The 15,511-nt window shown below is 40.1% G+C and overlaps 1 protein-coding gene and 1 long non-coding RNA gene across 2 annotated transcripts in view; one reads left to right on the forward strand and one right to left on the reverse strand.

Annotated features, from left to right (window-relative positions):
- Positions 1–15,511, reverse strand: part of LOC126998544 (PRKR-interacting protein 1 homolog) — a 43,039-nt gene that overhangs the window by 25,893 nt on the left and 1,635 nt on the right. The gene's annotated exons all lie outside the window — the stretch shown is intronic.
- LOC126998557 (uncharacterized) lies at positions 3,038–6,282 on the forward strand. The gene is made up of 3 exons (XR_007752930.1): positions 3,038–3,908; positions 5,813–5,898; positions 5,941–6,282. It is a non-coding gene; the product is annotated as an uncharacterized LOC126998557 (long non-coding RNA).

Consider the following 15,511-nt stretch of genomic DNA (forward strand, 5'->3'; position numbering starts at 1 on the left):
TCCAACTTTTCCGGGTGTGCGTCACACACGGCCAAGGTCGGTTGCCCGAATCCACATCCACAACGTAAACAAAGCACTTGCCCTGAATCAACATGGCGTCGTCTGGTAAAGTAAGGGCTGCCGCGGCTTGTGCTGCCATTACCCAAGTTGTGGACCTGTTGCTGCAGTTAAATGGCAGGAAGAAACAGTTGTGGGTGTGGCGTGTCTGTGGGTCCTCCGTGCCAGTTCTCATTGTCACTTAAGTCATTAAAGATGAGCACAGGGAGGGCAGCATGAGCCAATGCAAGATGGCACCACTATAAACACTCGCCTGCGCCAGAACGGGGTGGGCCAACCAACAGGCCCCACCGGGAAGCCTTGGACCGACCATCAGGAATTCAGGATCCACCGGGAAGAAGCCTACCGACACAACAGGCTACACCGAGAAAAAATATAAAAAATAAAAAATAAAAAATAAAAAAACATTGCGCATGAGCAGCCAACCCACCCATCTAGACTCTGACCACATAAACACGTCAGTCAGTCGTCGGCGATGACGCTCACAAGGGTGTTTTCAGAACTGTCAGCCAATCATAAGGCAGCCACCTTCAACTGCGGCTTCAAAATGACCCATTCTCTCTCTCTCTCTCTCTCTCTCTCTCTCTCTCTCTCTCTCTCTCTCTCTCTCTCTCTCTCTCTTGCTATAGCCACAATGTTTGGAGTAAAATGTCCAGTGTGATACTACCTTTAAAGGTAGCGTGCGTAACGCCTATGGTAAGTAGACGTGACCCGTACGTGTGAAAGCAGTGCGAAACTCGAGGTGGTAATGCGCGAAATTCGGGATGGTAAGAATTTAGGACTAACCGCGAAACTCGTGGATTGCGAAACAATTTCATTTTCAACTTTCTGGGTGGCCAAAAATATTATACTAATGCAAATTATTCACACACTTGATTTCAGTGTATAATCAGGGTCAGGCACGGCTTCTTAACAACACAACAATAGTAAAAAAAAAAAATTTGGCGCACACGCAGTATGGAGGGAGGGAAAGAGCAAGAGAAAGTGTAGATGGAGGGAAGAAGGAAAGTATAGGGAAGGAGGGAAACAACTTGAGGTATGGGAGGAGGGAAGGAGCAGAAAGAGGTATGGAGGAAGAAAAATAGGGAGAAAAGGAGAAAGCAGAAGGTATGAAATAAGGAAGGCAAGGAGGAAGGAAAGAGCAGAAAGAAGTATGGAAGGAGAGATGGAGGGAGGGATGGAGAGGGGAGGAAGAATTTTTAGGCCACAATTCAACGTCTGAAATATGACATATGGCCGGACTTCCATTTCTACATCTGGACTGTTCAGGTACGTGTCAGGAAGTACTGGGCATGGCTGGACTATGGTTGTTTTGCCCTGGACTTGACTGACTGGGCACATATCTACCAATTGCCAAACCCCAGATTTTGTCCGGGAAATCAAGCTGAGTGTAATTTAGAGTGGAGCAAAAAGGTTCAATGTGTTGTATGAAGAACAGACAATCGTTCCAGACCAGTTGTTTTAGGTTGGTCTGCGCTAATTTGAACGGTTCAGGAAATGACCTTTTGTTTCACCCTAAATTACTTTATAGTTGCTTATTTTAACTGATGCGCTTTTAAATTAAATGGATAAAAACAAAAGAAATCAACCCAGTAAACAAAAACAAGTCATTGAAACCCAACAGAGAAATAAGAAAAAGTGTTATTCCCAAGCTAACCAACCTCTACTCAAGATTAAAGATTTATGGAGATCTTAATGGGCCTCAAAATTTTCATGTACAGCAGGCAAGCCCATTACGCATTTTCACACTACCTGAAGCGCTTACTACGTTAGGCCCTGAAGGCATAACCCACTTACTCATAGTGAGCAAGGTGAACCCACAGTACGTGAGGTGAAGGCAAGGAATGAATGACCTATCTAATTCCGCAGCCAAGCAGACGCTCCAGTTGTGTATCACGGGGACGTATGAGAATGGGGCTCACAGGAGGAATGGATTTGAGTTTAGCACAAATGGATATCACCTGATACTAAGGGACCAATTATGACATTCAAAGGAACACAATTGGTCCCAAGTGATATACTATAACAATGGCTGAGAAGTTTTCTGGTCCCACAAGTTTGCTATTTCAGCAGCGAAGTTACTATTTCAGCAGTGATAGGTTTTTTTTTTTTTTTTTTTTTATTGCCCTGCCTGGTTTGCATTCTTGGCAGGCATCTGACTGATGGCCTGATGAGGGGCTCTTCCTTCTTCAAGTGATGGATGGTCTATGGTCAGCTCCGTTCTAAGCGCAGCGAGGGCAGTGGCCATCTTTGCATTGGCATGCGTTTCGAATGCTGCCCTTGATCGCTTCTGATGAGTCGCTTTGGCTGGTGATCACTGGTCTCTGATGTGTGTGGTTTGGTACAGCAGCCACTGCTTTTTAAACCGCCGGTGATGTGACTGAAAAATGGTAGCGTGGGGATTGAACGAACGACGTGAATGTGAGCCCAGTGAAATGTGAGCCCAGTAATACCTACCATTTAAACAATAATAGGTTATTATTTCATTAGTGATAGGTTATGTACTATTTCAATAGTAATAGGTTACCATTTAAATAGTGAGTTGTTTTTTTTTTTTTTACAGCAGAGGAGTCAGTTCAAGGGCATAAAAAAAGGTAAATGTAAAAAAAAAAAAAAAGTCCGCAATGCACTGCTCCAAAAAAGAGTTAGAGGAGTGGCTGAAGGAGAGGTCAATTTCGAGAGGAGAGATGTCCTGATACCCTCCTCTTGAAAGAGTTCAAGTCGTAGGCAGGAGGAAATACACATGAAGGAAGATTGTTCCAGAGTTTACCAGCGTGAGGGATGAAAGAGTGAAGATGCTGGTTAACTCTTGCATAAGGGATTTGGACAGTAAAGGGATGAGCTTGTGTAGAAAGTCGTGTGTGGCGATGCCACAGGAGGGGGGAGGCATGCAGTTAGCAAGTTCAGAAGAGCAGTCAGCGTGGAAATATTGATAGAAGATAGAAAGAGAGGCAACATGGCGGCGAAATCTAAGAGGTAGAAGACTATTAGTAGGAAGAGGAGAGCTGCTGAGACGAAGAGCCTTAGACTCCACTCTGTCCAAGAGAGCTGTGTGAGTGGAGCCCCCCCACATGTGAGATGCATACTCCATACAAGGGCGGACAAGGCCCCTGTATATGGATAGCAACTGTGTGGGGGAGAAGAACTGGCGGAGACGGTACAGAACACTCAGTCTCGAGGAGGCTGATTTAGTAAGAGAAGAGATATGAAGCTTCTAGTTGAGATTTTGAGTTAAGGATAGACCGAGGATGTTTAGTATTGAAGAAGGTGATAGCTGGGTGTTGTCGAAGAATAGGGGATAGTTGTTTGGAAGATTGTGTCGAGTGGATAGGTGGAGAAACTGTGTTTTTGAGGCGTTGAAGGACACCAGGTTCCTCTTGCCCCAATCGAAAATAATAGTAAGGTCTGAGGCTAAGCATTCTGTTGCCTCCAGCCTGGAATCATTTAGTTCCTGTTGGGTGGTTCTTCTATTAAAGGAAGTTGAGTAATGCAGAGTAGAGTCATCGGCATAAGAATGGATAGGACAGTTTGTTTTGGAAAGATCATCAATGAACAACAGAAAGTGAGTGGGAGATAGAACAGAACCCTGCAGAACACCACTATTAATAGGTTTAGGGGAAGAACAGTGACCGTCTACCACAGCAGGAATAGAACGGTCAGAAAGGAAACTGGAGATAAAGGTACAGGGAGAAGGTTACTATTTCAGCAGTGATAGGTTACAATTTAAACAGTGATAGGTTACTATTTAAACAGTGATAGGTTACGTACTATTTCAATAGTGATAGGTTACCATTTAAACAGTGATAAGTTACCATTTAAACAGTGATAGGTTACCATTTAAACAGTGATGGGTTACCATTTAAACAGTGATAAGTTACCATTTAAACAGTGATAGGTTACCATTTAAACAGCGATAAGTTACCATTTAAGCAGTGATAAGTTACCATTTAAACAGTGATAAGTTACCATTTAAACAGTGACAGCTTACCATTTAAACAGTGATAAGTTACCATTTAAACAGTGATAGGTTACCATTTAAACAGTGATAGGTTATCATTTAAACAGTGACAGGTTACCATTTAAACAGTGATAGGTTACCATTTAAACAGTGATAGGTTATCATTTAAAGTGATAGGTTACCATTTAAACAGTGATAGGTTACCATTTAAACAGTGATAGGTTACCATTTAAACAGTGATAGGTTACCATTTAAACAGTGATAGGTTACCATTTAAACAGTGATAGGTTACCATTTAAACAGTGATAGGTTACCATTTAAACAGTGATAGGTTATCATTTAAACAGTGATAGGTTACCATTTAAACAGTGATAGGTTACCATTTAAACAGTGATAGGTTATCATTTAAACAGTGATAGGTTACCATTTAAACAGTGATAGGTTACCATTTAAACAGTGATAGGTTACCATTTAAACAGTGATAGGTTATCATTTAAACAGTGATAGGTTACCATTTAAACAGTGATAGGTTACCATTTAAAGTGATAGGTTACCATTTAAACAGTGATAGGTTACCATTTAAAGTGATAGGTTACCATTTAAAGTGATAGGTTACCATTTAAACAGTGATAGGTTACCATTTAAACAGTGATAGGTTATCATTTAAACAGTGACAGGTTACCATTTAAACAGTGATAGGTTACCATTTAAAGTGATAGGTTACCATTTAAACAGTGATGGGTTACCATTTAAAGTGATAGGTTACCATTTAAACAGTGATAGGTTACCATTTAAACAGTGATAGGTTACCATTTAAACAGTGATAGGTTATCATTTAAACAGTGACAGGTTACCATTTAAACAGCGATAGGTTACCATTTAAAGTGATAGGTTACCATTTAAACAGTGATAGGTTACCATTTAAAGTGATAGGTTACCATTTAAACAGTGATAGGTTACCATTTAAACAGTGATAGGTTACCATTTAAACAGTGATAGGTTATCATTTAAAGTGATAGGTTACCATTTAAAGTGATAGGTTACCATTTAAACAGTGATAGGTTATCATTTAAACAGTGACAGGTTACCATTTAAACAGTGACAGGTTACCATTTAAACAGTGATAGGTTACCATTTAAACAGTGATAGGTTACCATTTAAAGTGATAGGTTATCATTTAAACAGTGATAGGTTACCATTTAAACAGTGATAGGTTACCATTTAAACAGTGATAGGTTACCATTTAAACAGTGATAGGTTACCATTTAAACAGTGATAAGTTACCATTTAAACAGTGATAAGTTACCATTTAAAGTGATAGGTTACCATTTAAACAGTGATAGGTTACCATTTAAACAGTGATAGGTTACCATTTAAACAGTGATAGGTTACCATTTAAACAGTGATAAGTTACCATTTAAACAGTGATAAGTTACTATTTAAACAGTGATAGGTTACCATTTAAACAGTGATAGGTTACCATTTAAACAGTGATAAGTTACCATTTAAACAGTGATAGGTTACCATTTAAACAGTGATAGGTTACCATTTAAAGTGATAGGTTATCATTTAAACAGTGATAGGTTACCATTTAAACAGTGACAGGTTACCATTTAAACAGTGATAGGTTATCATTTAAAGTGATAGGTTACCATTTAAAGTGATAGGTTACCATTTAAACAGTGATAGGTTATCATTTAAACAGTGATAGGTTACCATTTAAACAGTGATAGGTTACCATTTAAACAGTGATAGGTTACCATTTAAACAGTGATAGGTTACCATTTAAAGTGATAGGTTACCATTTAAACAGTGATAGGTTACCATTTAAACAGTGATGGGTTACCATTTAAAGTGATAGGTTACCATTTAAACAGTGATAGGTTACCATTTAAACAGTGATAGGTTACCATTTAAAGTGATAGGTTACCATTTAAACAGTGATAGGTTACCATTTAAACAGTGATGGGTTACCATTTAAACAGTGATAGGTTACCATTTAAACAGTGATAGGTTACCATTTAAACAGTGATAGGTTACCATTTAAACAGTGATAGGTTACCATTTAAACAGTGATAGGTTACCATTTAAAGTGATAGGTTACCATTTAAACAGTGATAGGTTACCATTTAAACAGTGATAGGTTACCATTTAAACAGTGATAGGTTACCATTTAAACAGTGATAGGTTACCATTTAAACAGTGATAGGTTACCATTTAAACAGTGATAGGTTACCATTTAAAGTGATAGGTTACCATTTAAACAGTGATAGGTTACCATTTAAACAGTGATAGGTTACTATTTAAACAGTGATAGGTTACCATTTAAACAGTGATAGGTTACCATTTAAACAGTGATAGGTTACCATTTAAACAGTGATAGGTTACCATTTAAACAGTGATAGGTTACCATTTAAACAGTGATAGGTTACCATTTAAACAGTGATAGGTTACCATTTAAACAGTGATAGGTTACCATTTAAACAGTGATAGGTTACCATTTAAACAGTGATAGGTTATCATTTAAATAGTGACAGGTTACCATTTAAACAGTGATAGGTTACCATTTAAACAGTGATAGGTTACCATTTAAACAGTGATAGGTTACCATTTAAACAGTGATAGGTTACCATTTAAACAGTGATAGGTTACCATTTAAACAGTGATAGGTTACCATTTAAACAGTGATAGGTTACAGTACCATTTAAACAGTGATAGGTTACCATTTAAAGTGATAGGTTATCATTTAAACAGTGATAGGTTACCATTTAAACAGTGATAGGTTACCATTTAAACAGTGATAGGTTACAGTACCATTTAAACAGTGATAGGTTACAGTACCATTTAAACAGTGATAGGTTACCATTTAAACAGTGGTAGGTTACCATTTAAACAGTGATACTGTAGGTTTGGGAAGGCGGTGGCTGAGTGGATAGCGTGACGGCGCCGCGTTCGGGACGACACGAGTTCAATCCCCGCCCGGTACCACCAAGCTGGTATTTTTCAGCCTACCCACATGCTGTCCAGAAGACCACCTATCAACCCGGACTCATTCTAGGATTAAAGACGAGCTCCAGGAGGGCAGCATGAGCCAATGCAAGATGGCGCTACTACAAACACTGGCCTGTGCCACAACGGGCTGGGCCATACCATCAGGCCCCTCCAAAACAAGCCTGCCGGCACCACAGGCGAAGATGTAAAAAAAATAAATAAATAAATAAATAAAAATAAATTAAAGTGATAGGTTACCATTTAAACAGTGATAGGTTACTATTTCCGCAGTAGTTACTATTTTAAGTGATAGGTTACTATTTCAGAACAGTGATAGGATACCTTTGACTGTGATGGGATACTATTTCAAAAGTGATAGGTTACTGTTTAACCCTTTCCATCCGTGACGCAGACGTCGGCGTCACAGTATGGAAAGGGTCAAGAGGAAATGGAAAAGGATTAATCCTCTTCTAAACCTCTCAATTCCCCTCAAAATCCTCTTAATCCTCTTCTATTTCCTCTTAAGATGTTTAGAAGAGGATAAAGAGGAAATGGAAGAGGATTAATCCTCTTCTAAACCTCTCAATTCCCCTCAAATTCCTCTTCTATTTCCTCTTAAGATGTTTAGAAGAGGATAAAGAGGAAATGGAAAAGGATTAAGCGGTTTAGAAGAGGACTAACCCTTTCCATACGGTGACGCCGTCGGACGCCCGTTGGACGCCAACATCGTCGTCGCCAGAGTGAAGGGGTTAAACAGTGATAGGTTACTATTTTAGCAGTAACAGGTTCCTTTTTACTAAGACAGGTTACTACTGCAGTGGTGATAGGACACTGGATATTTTAACAGCTACTGGCTACTACTTCACTGCCAGAGGTTCAGCAGTGGCCTGCTCCACCGCCTTGAGATGGGTGTAATTCTGGAGTTTTGCTGTAGGTGTTGAGGCTAAGGATAGGGAGAGAAAAACAGCAGAAGAGAAAAACAGTGGAAGAGAAAAATAGTGGAAGAGAAAAAGTGGAAGAGAAAAACAGTGGAAGAGAAAAATAGTGGAAGAAAAAAAGGAAGAGAAAAATAGTGGAAGAGAAAAACAGTGGAAGAGAAAAACAGCAGAAGAGAAAAATAGTGGAAGAGAAAAATGGTGGAAGAGAAAAATAGTGGAAGAGAAAAATAGTGGAAGAGAAAAACAGTGGAAGAGAAAAATAGTGGAAGAGAAAAATAGTGGAAGAGAAAAATAGTGGAAGAGAAAAATGGTGGAAGAGAAAAACAGTGGAAGAGAAAAATAGTGGAAGAGAAAAACAGTGGAAGAGAAAAATAGTGGAAGAGAAAAATAGTGGAAGAGAAAAGTGGTGGAAGAGAAAAACAGTAGAAGAGAATAATAGTGGAAGAGAAAAATAGTGGAAGAGAAAAATTGTGGAAGAGAAAAATGGTGGAAGAGAAAAACAGTGGAAGAGAAAAATAGTGGAAGAGAAAAATGGTGGAAGAGAAAAAAAGTGGAAGAGAAAAATGGTGGAAGAGAAAAATAGTGGAAGAGAAAAATGGTGGAAGAGAAAAATGGTGGAAGAGAAAAACAGTGGAAGAGAAAAATAGTGGAAGAGAAAAATGGTGGAAGAGAAAAACAGTGGAAGAGAAAAATAGTGGAAGAGAAAAATGGTGGAAGAGAAAAATGGTGGTAGAGAAAAATAGTGGAAGAGAAAAAAAGTGGAAGAGAAAAACAGTGGAAGAGAAAAATAGTGGAAGAGAAAGAAAGTGGAGGAGAAAAACAGTGGAAGAGAAAAACAGCAGAAGAGAAAAATAGTGGAAGAGAAAAACAGAAGAGAAAAATAGTGGAAGGGAAAAACAGCAGAAGAGAAAAACAGTGGAAGAGAAAAATAGTGGAAGAGAAAGAAAGTGGAGGAGAAAAACAGTGGAAGAGAAAAACAGCAGAAGAGAAAAATAGTGGAAGAGAAAAACAGAAGAGAAAAATAGTGGAAGGGAAAAACAGCAGAAGAGAAAAACAGTGGAAGAGAAAAACAGTAGAAGAGAAAAATAGTGGAAGAAAAAAATAGTGGAAGAGAAAAATTGTGGAAGAGAAAAATGGTGGAAGAGAAAAACAGTGGAAGAGAAAAATAGTGGAAGAGAAAAATGGTGGAAGAGAAAAATGATGGAAGAGAAAAGTAGTGGAAGAGAAAAAAAGTGGAAGAGAAAAACAGCAGAAGAGAAAAACAGTGGAAGAGAAAAATAGTGGAAGAGAAAAACAGCAGAAGAGAAAAACAGCAGAAGAGAAAAACAGTGGAAGAGAAAAATAGTGGAAGAGAAAAACAGCAGAAGAGAAAAATTATGGAAGAGAAAAATAGTGGAAGAGAAAAACAGCAGAAGAGAAAAATTGTGGAAGAGAAAAATAGTGGAAGAGAAAAACAGCAGAAGAGAAAAATAGTGGAAGAGAAAAACAGTATAAGAGAAAAACAGCAGAAGAGAAAAACAGTGGAAGAGAAAAATGATGGAAGAGAAAAACAGTGGAAGAGAAAAATAGTGGAAGAGAAAAATGGTGGAAGAGAAAAATGGTGGAAGAGAAAAATAGTGGAAGAGAAAAACAGTGGAAGAGAAAAACAGCAGAAGAGAAAAACAGTGGAAGAGAAAAATAGTGGAAGAGAAAAACAGCAGAAGAGAAAAACAGCAGAAGAGAAAAACAGCAGAAGAGAAAAACAGTGGAAGAGAAAAATAGTGGAAGAGAAAAATGGTGGAAGAGAAAAATGGTGGAAGAGAAAAGTAGTGGAAGAGAAAAACAGTGGAAGAGAAAAACAGCAGAAGAGAAAAACAGTGGAAGAGAAAAATAGTGGAAGAGAAAAACAGCAGAAGCGAAAAACAGCAGAAGAGAAAAACAGTGGAAGAGAAAAATAGTGGAAGAGAAAAACAGCAGAAGAGAAAAATTGTGGAAGAGAAAAATAGTGAAAGAGAAAAACAGCAGAAGAGAAAAATAGTGGAAGAGAAAAACAGTAGAAGAGAAAAACAGCAGAAGAGAAAAACAGTGGAAGAGAAAAACAGTAGAAGAGAAAAATAGTGGAAGAGAAAAATAGTGGAAGAGAAAAATTGTGGAAGAGAAAAATGGTGGAAGAGAAAAACAGCAGAAGAGAAAAACAGTGGAAGAGAAAAACAGTAGAAGAGAAAAACAGCAGAAGAGGAAAACAGTGGAAGAGAAAAACAGTAGAAGAGAAAAACAGTGGAAGAGAAAAATAGTGGAAGAGAAAAACAGTAGAAGAGAAAAACAGTGGAAGAGAAAAACAGTAGAAGAGAAAAACAGTGGAAGAGAAAAACAGTGGAAGAGAAAAACAGTAGAAGAGAAAAACAGTGGAAGAGAAAAACAGTGGAAGAGAAAAACAGTGGAAGAGAAAAATAGTGGAAGAGAAAAACAGTGGAAGAGAAAAACAGTAGAAGAGAAAAACAGTGGAAGAGAAAAATAGTGGAAGAGAAAAATTGTGGAAGAGAAAAATGGTGGAAGAGAAAAATGGTGGAAGAGAAAAACAGCAGAAGAGAAAAACAGTGGAAGAGAAAAATGGTGAAAGAGAAAAACAGTGAAAGAGAAAAACAGCAGAAGAGAAAAACAGTGGAAGAGAAAAACAGTGGAAGAGAAAAACAGTAGAAGAGAAAAATAGTGGAAGAGGAATATAGTGGAAGAGAAAACTAGTGGAGGAGAAAAATTGGAAAAGAAAAAGTGGTGGCAAAAAATAGTGGAAGAGAAAAACAGTGGAAGAGAAAAATAGTGAGACATTGACTGGTAATTTCTGGACAAAATATGATGCTGTTTACTATGGAGACAAGTTTTTTTTCAGACATCCCTAAATGACTGACTTTTCAATGCCTGCTGTGCACCCACTGCTGCCACCTGTTACCAATGTCCCGTATAGTGGACCACTCTCGCCGCCCTGTCCCGTCCCGTGCTTGCATATTTCCGCCGCCCCACACCGCATGCCGAAAAGATTTAAACTAACCTAACCTAACTTAACCTACCTTCGCCCTCCTCGAACCCCATTCTTTAAATTTACACTAACCTAACGTAACCTACTTAACAGGGGAGCTTCGACCCCCTTGACCCCCTTAAGGCCCCCCCTCAACCCCTATTCTTTAAATATAAACTAATCTAACCTAACTTAACGTAACCTACCTAACAGGATTGCTTCGCCCCCCATGATCCCTTTAAGAGGAGGGCTTTTGATCCCCCTTCTATTTTCCATTAGCCATTAGTTACTGCACTGCATTCAGGGACCAAAAAAGAATTCACATTGCAAGTGTTAACTTCACAAGAGGCGGCTACCCTCTCATCAATGTTATCAGTGGAAGAGAAAAATAGGGAAGATAAATAGTGGAGGAGAAAAATTGTGAAGATAAACAGTGGAAGAGGAAAATAGTGAAAATAAATAGTGGAAGAGAAAAATAGGGAAGCCAAGAATCGATACCAAGCCTCTGAGGTCGATGGGGTGGTGGTGATGGTGAGGTGGGTGGGTGGTGATGATGGGTGATGTAAGGGTGGGTGGTGGTGAAGGGTGGTGTTGAGGTGGGTGGGTGGTGATGATGGGTGATGTAAGGGTGGGTGGTGAGGGTGGGTGGTGGTGAAGGGGGGTGCTGAGGTGGGTGGGTGGTGATGATGGGTGATGTAAGGGTGGGTGGTGAGGGTGGGTGGTGGTGAAGGGGGGTGCTGAGGTGGGTGGGTGGTGATGATGGGTGATGTAAGGGTGGGTGGTGATGGTGGTGCTGAGCTGGGTGGGTGGTGGTGATGGTGGTGCTGAGGTGGGTGGGTGGTGATGGAGAGATGGGCAAAGAAAATACTGCAAGAAAGTGGAAACAAGTCCACCTGGGGTAAAGAGTTAGAGAGGTGGAAAAGGAGAGAACACCTGAGGGAGGAGTGGAATGAAATGGAGATCAGGGATGTGAAGAAGGCAGTTGAAAGGAACGGACAAGTCAAATGGCAGGAAGGAATCGAGTGGCAAGTCAACGCTAAAATGGTACAGTAGGAAACAGAAATCAGAGAGAGTACACTGGCATGTAGGAGACTGGGGGAGCAAACTATTATTTAAAGCAAGAACAGAAGAGAAAATCAGTGAAGAGCAAGGAGGCTTCAGGAAAGGAAGGGGATGTGTGGATCAGATATTTGCCTTCAGGATGGTAGTAGAAAAAATAATAGCAAAAGGAAAGAAACTATACGCTGCCTTCATGGATTTGGAAGAAGCTTATGACAGAGTCGATTGGATTGCATTGTGGGATGTTTTAAAGATTTATGGTGTGGGAGGAAAACTGCTTAGTGCAATAAAGTCTTTCTATGAGGATGCATCTGCATGTGTCAAAATTACTGGAGAAACAAGTGAACATTTTGAGATAAAAGTGGGCTTAAGACAAGGGTGCGTCATGTCACCATGGTTATCCAATATTTATATGGATGGTGTTACAGGTAACTCGATTTACACGAGTTTGGTTTACGCGTTTTTAAAATAACGCGGGGTCCAAAATCCAAATAAATGTTTAATTTGCACATTTTTTCCACTTATACGCGATATTTTGTGGAGTGGCCACCATATGTCTCACGCAACTGGATTCACACGGCGCCGCGGCCACACAGCTGAGCTCAGTTCCCACGCTGCCACGCTACTCAACAATAGGGGTGGGCAGGTACCAGTACCGGTACTAATGGTACCAGCTATACTGTATGGTACCGGTACCAGACTGCTCGGTACCGGTACCAATACTAGCCAGTCGCTCATGGTGTCCCTCATTTCTTCCTCACATGAGTGAGACTGAGACTGAGTGCCTGAGTGGATATCTCGGTGATACGGATATTCTCTCTCTCTCTCTCTCTCTCTCTCTCTCTCTCTCTCTCTCTCTCTCTCTCCACTAAATGAAGTGAATATTTATTTTTCGACAGAAACCTACCTCTTGTTTGATTTACATTGTTTTTGATTCACGCGACCTCTTCAAGGACACAATACTCGCGTAAATCGAGCGTTACCTGTATCAGAGAAATTAAGGGCAAAGTTGGAGAAGTTGGAGTAAGACTGTTCGATGAGGGAAGGAAGTGGGTACTGAATTCTTAACCCTAGAACACTAACCTTCAAAAAAAGTCACACCACCACTAACCATGGGTATATCATACCCGATTTTGAAAAAAAAAGGAAAAATATTAAATGTAAAGCTTTAATGAAATAAAATTACATGAAGGGACTTCAAGCTTTTTACCTTGACTTAACAATAAGAAGAACTGAAAAAGTATTCTTTTAATATGAAAATCAGGTACTGAAAAATGTTACTAAAAATAGGAAAAATTTTCAAAAATTTTAAAAAATTCATAAAAAAAAAAAAAGCCTTTCCTCCCATGGCTTCCAAACTTCTCGTACGGCCTCCCAGGTCCTGTGACCCACTGCACAGGTGATCACTAAAAATGTGCGTATTCACTATCATGGGGATGTGGACAACATCCTGTATCACTAACCATGGGTATGTCGTACCACGTAAGCCTACAACAGAGGTGAGCAGAGAGGACCTTCCCTTACACTGTCAAGCGGGCACATGAAGCTACTGAGGAGGTGGGCACCCTCAGAGCACGGGAACCGTACACATTTGCATTGACGTCATTCGCTCCGGGTACCTCATACCCATGGTTAGCGTTCTAGGGTTAATTGAATTGATGACACGGTGCTCATTGCTGAAAATGAAAGTGACCTACAAAATTTGGTCAGTGTTTTTGATAGTGTCTGTAACAGGAGAAAGCTCAAAGTAAATGTCAACAAAAGTAAAGTGATGGTTTGTGAGCAAAGTAGAAGTGAGGCTGTAGATTTTGTGTGCCCATATAGTGGGAATTAAATGTGAAAAAGAATGCAAAATAGTTTTGAATGGTAAAGAAATGGAGGAGGTCAATCAGTTCAAGTACCTTGGATCAGTTATGTGTAAGCATGGTGGTACGGAGGGAGAGAGATAAGAGAATGGGCATTGCAAGGAAGAAGGGTGGTACGGTCTTTGGGATGAATCATGAATGGCAGAAGTGTGAGCATGGAGGTAAAGAGGGATTTGAGAAATACAATAATAGTACCAACCCTCACATATGCAAGTGAAACGTGGGCCTGGAATGAAAGTCAGAGGTCTAGAGTGCAGGCAGTGGAAATGAGTTATTTGAGGAGTGCTTGTGGTGTGAGTAGAATGGATGGAATGAGTAATGAAAGTGTGTACAAGCATTTTGGAATGTGTCACAGGGGTGAAGGGAAGAAGTTTGGAGTGGTGGAAGAAGTGAAGCGACAGACTTTAAAGTGGTTTGGCCACATGGAGCGAATGGAGGAGAGTAAGATGACCAGAAGGGCGCATGTGAGTGAGATAAAGGGAGGGAATGCTAGAGGATGACCTCCAGTGAAATGGAGGGATAGGGTGCAAGAGTACATTAGGGAGAGGCAGGAAAGATCTTTGAGAAACTTTGAGCAGGCAAGGAGGGAGTGTCTGGATAGAGAAAGATGGAAGCTCTTCTGCCGTGGCCATCCCCTGGTGGGAGCTCCTAGGAGCAGGTGTCGATGAAATGATTATGATGATGAAGAACAGGAACCCTGGAGGTAACCGGCAGGAAGGAGTGACTGAGTAGTAGTGGACGTGATCGAATGTGTCGCGTCTTGCTCCGTGTGGAAAGTACTGTGTCGACATGGCTGGCAAAGCCAAGGCCCCGTTGGATTTGTGTTACGTTTGTAAGGATTTCACAGGCAAGAAATGGACTGGATGCTGTTTGTGCCCTAAATGGTGTCATGTGAAGGGTGCTCATTTGTCAGGAATTAAGCAGGAGAATATACCTAAAATTAATTGGATGTGCAACCCATGCCTCCATAAAGCATCTCTGGCTACCAAAATTGTGGAAAAAATGGATGTATTCAAGCACGAATTATCTAAGGAAATATCTGTGGTTAAGGATGAAGTTGAATCAAGGGCTGTGAAGGTGCAGGAGGAGCTGGGATCAGTTGTTGACACGCTTAAACGTGCTGAGCATGCTGAATCTAGCTGGGCTGAGGTGGCAAAGAGAGGCAAGAAGGTCAAGAAAAATCTCTTAGTTGTAAAAGCTTCTACACAGGAAAAGAAGGCAACAGACATGAAGGATGAAGTCTCCCAGGCATCGAATGGTATTCAAATAACTGATTCAAGATTTACAAATAGAGGTAACATTATCATGAACTTTGATAATGAGAACACAAGGGATGAGGCTGCTCAAAAACTGGAGTCTGTTGAGCAAATTAATACCAAGAGTGTTGGAAAGATGAAACCAAAGATCATGATATGCAATGTGCATAAAGAGGAGACCAAGGAAAAAATAAAAGAGACCATCTTAGACCGCAATGAGTTCTTACACGCCATTGGGGGTGTTGAGGATAAGATTGAGCTGGTTTTTAGCAAGCCTGCAGCTGGTGGCACAATGCACTACATTTTGAGGTGTGACCCAATTGTAAGAGAGCTGATTCACAAGAATCACGACAAGCTAAAATTAGAATGGGGAATATACACAGTGAGAGACAGAT

Source organism: Eriocheir sinensis, chromosome 2 (assembly GCF_024679095.1).
Source record: "Eriocheir sinensis breed Jianghai 21 chromosome 2, ASM2467909v1, whole genome shotgun sequence".
Lineage (NCBI taxonomy): Eukaryota > Metazoa > Arthropoda > Malacostraca > Decapoda > Varunidae > Eriocheir > Eriocheir sinensis.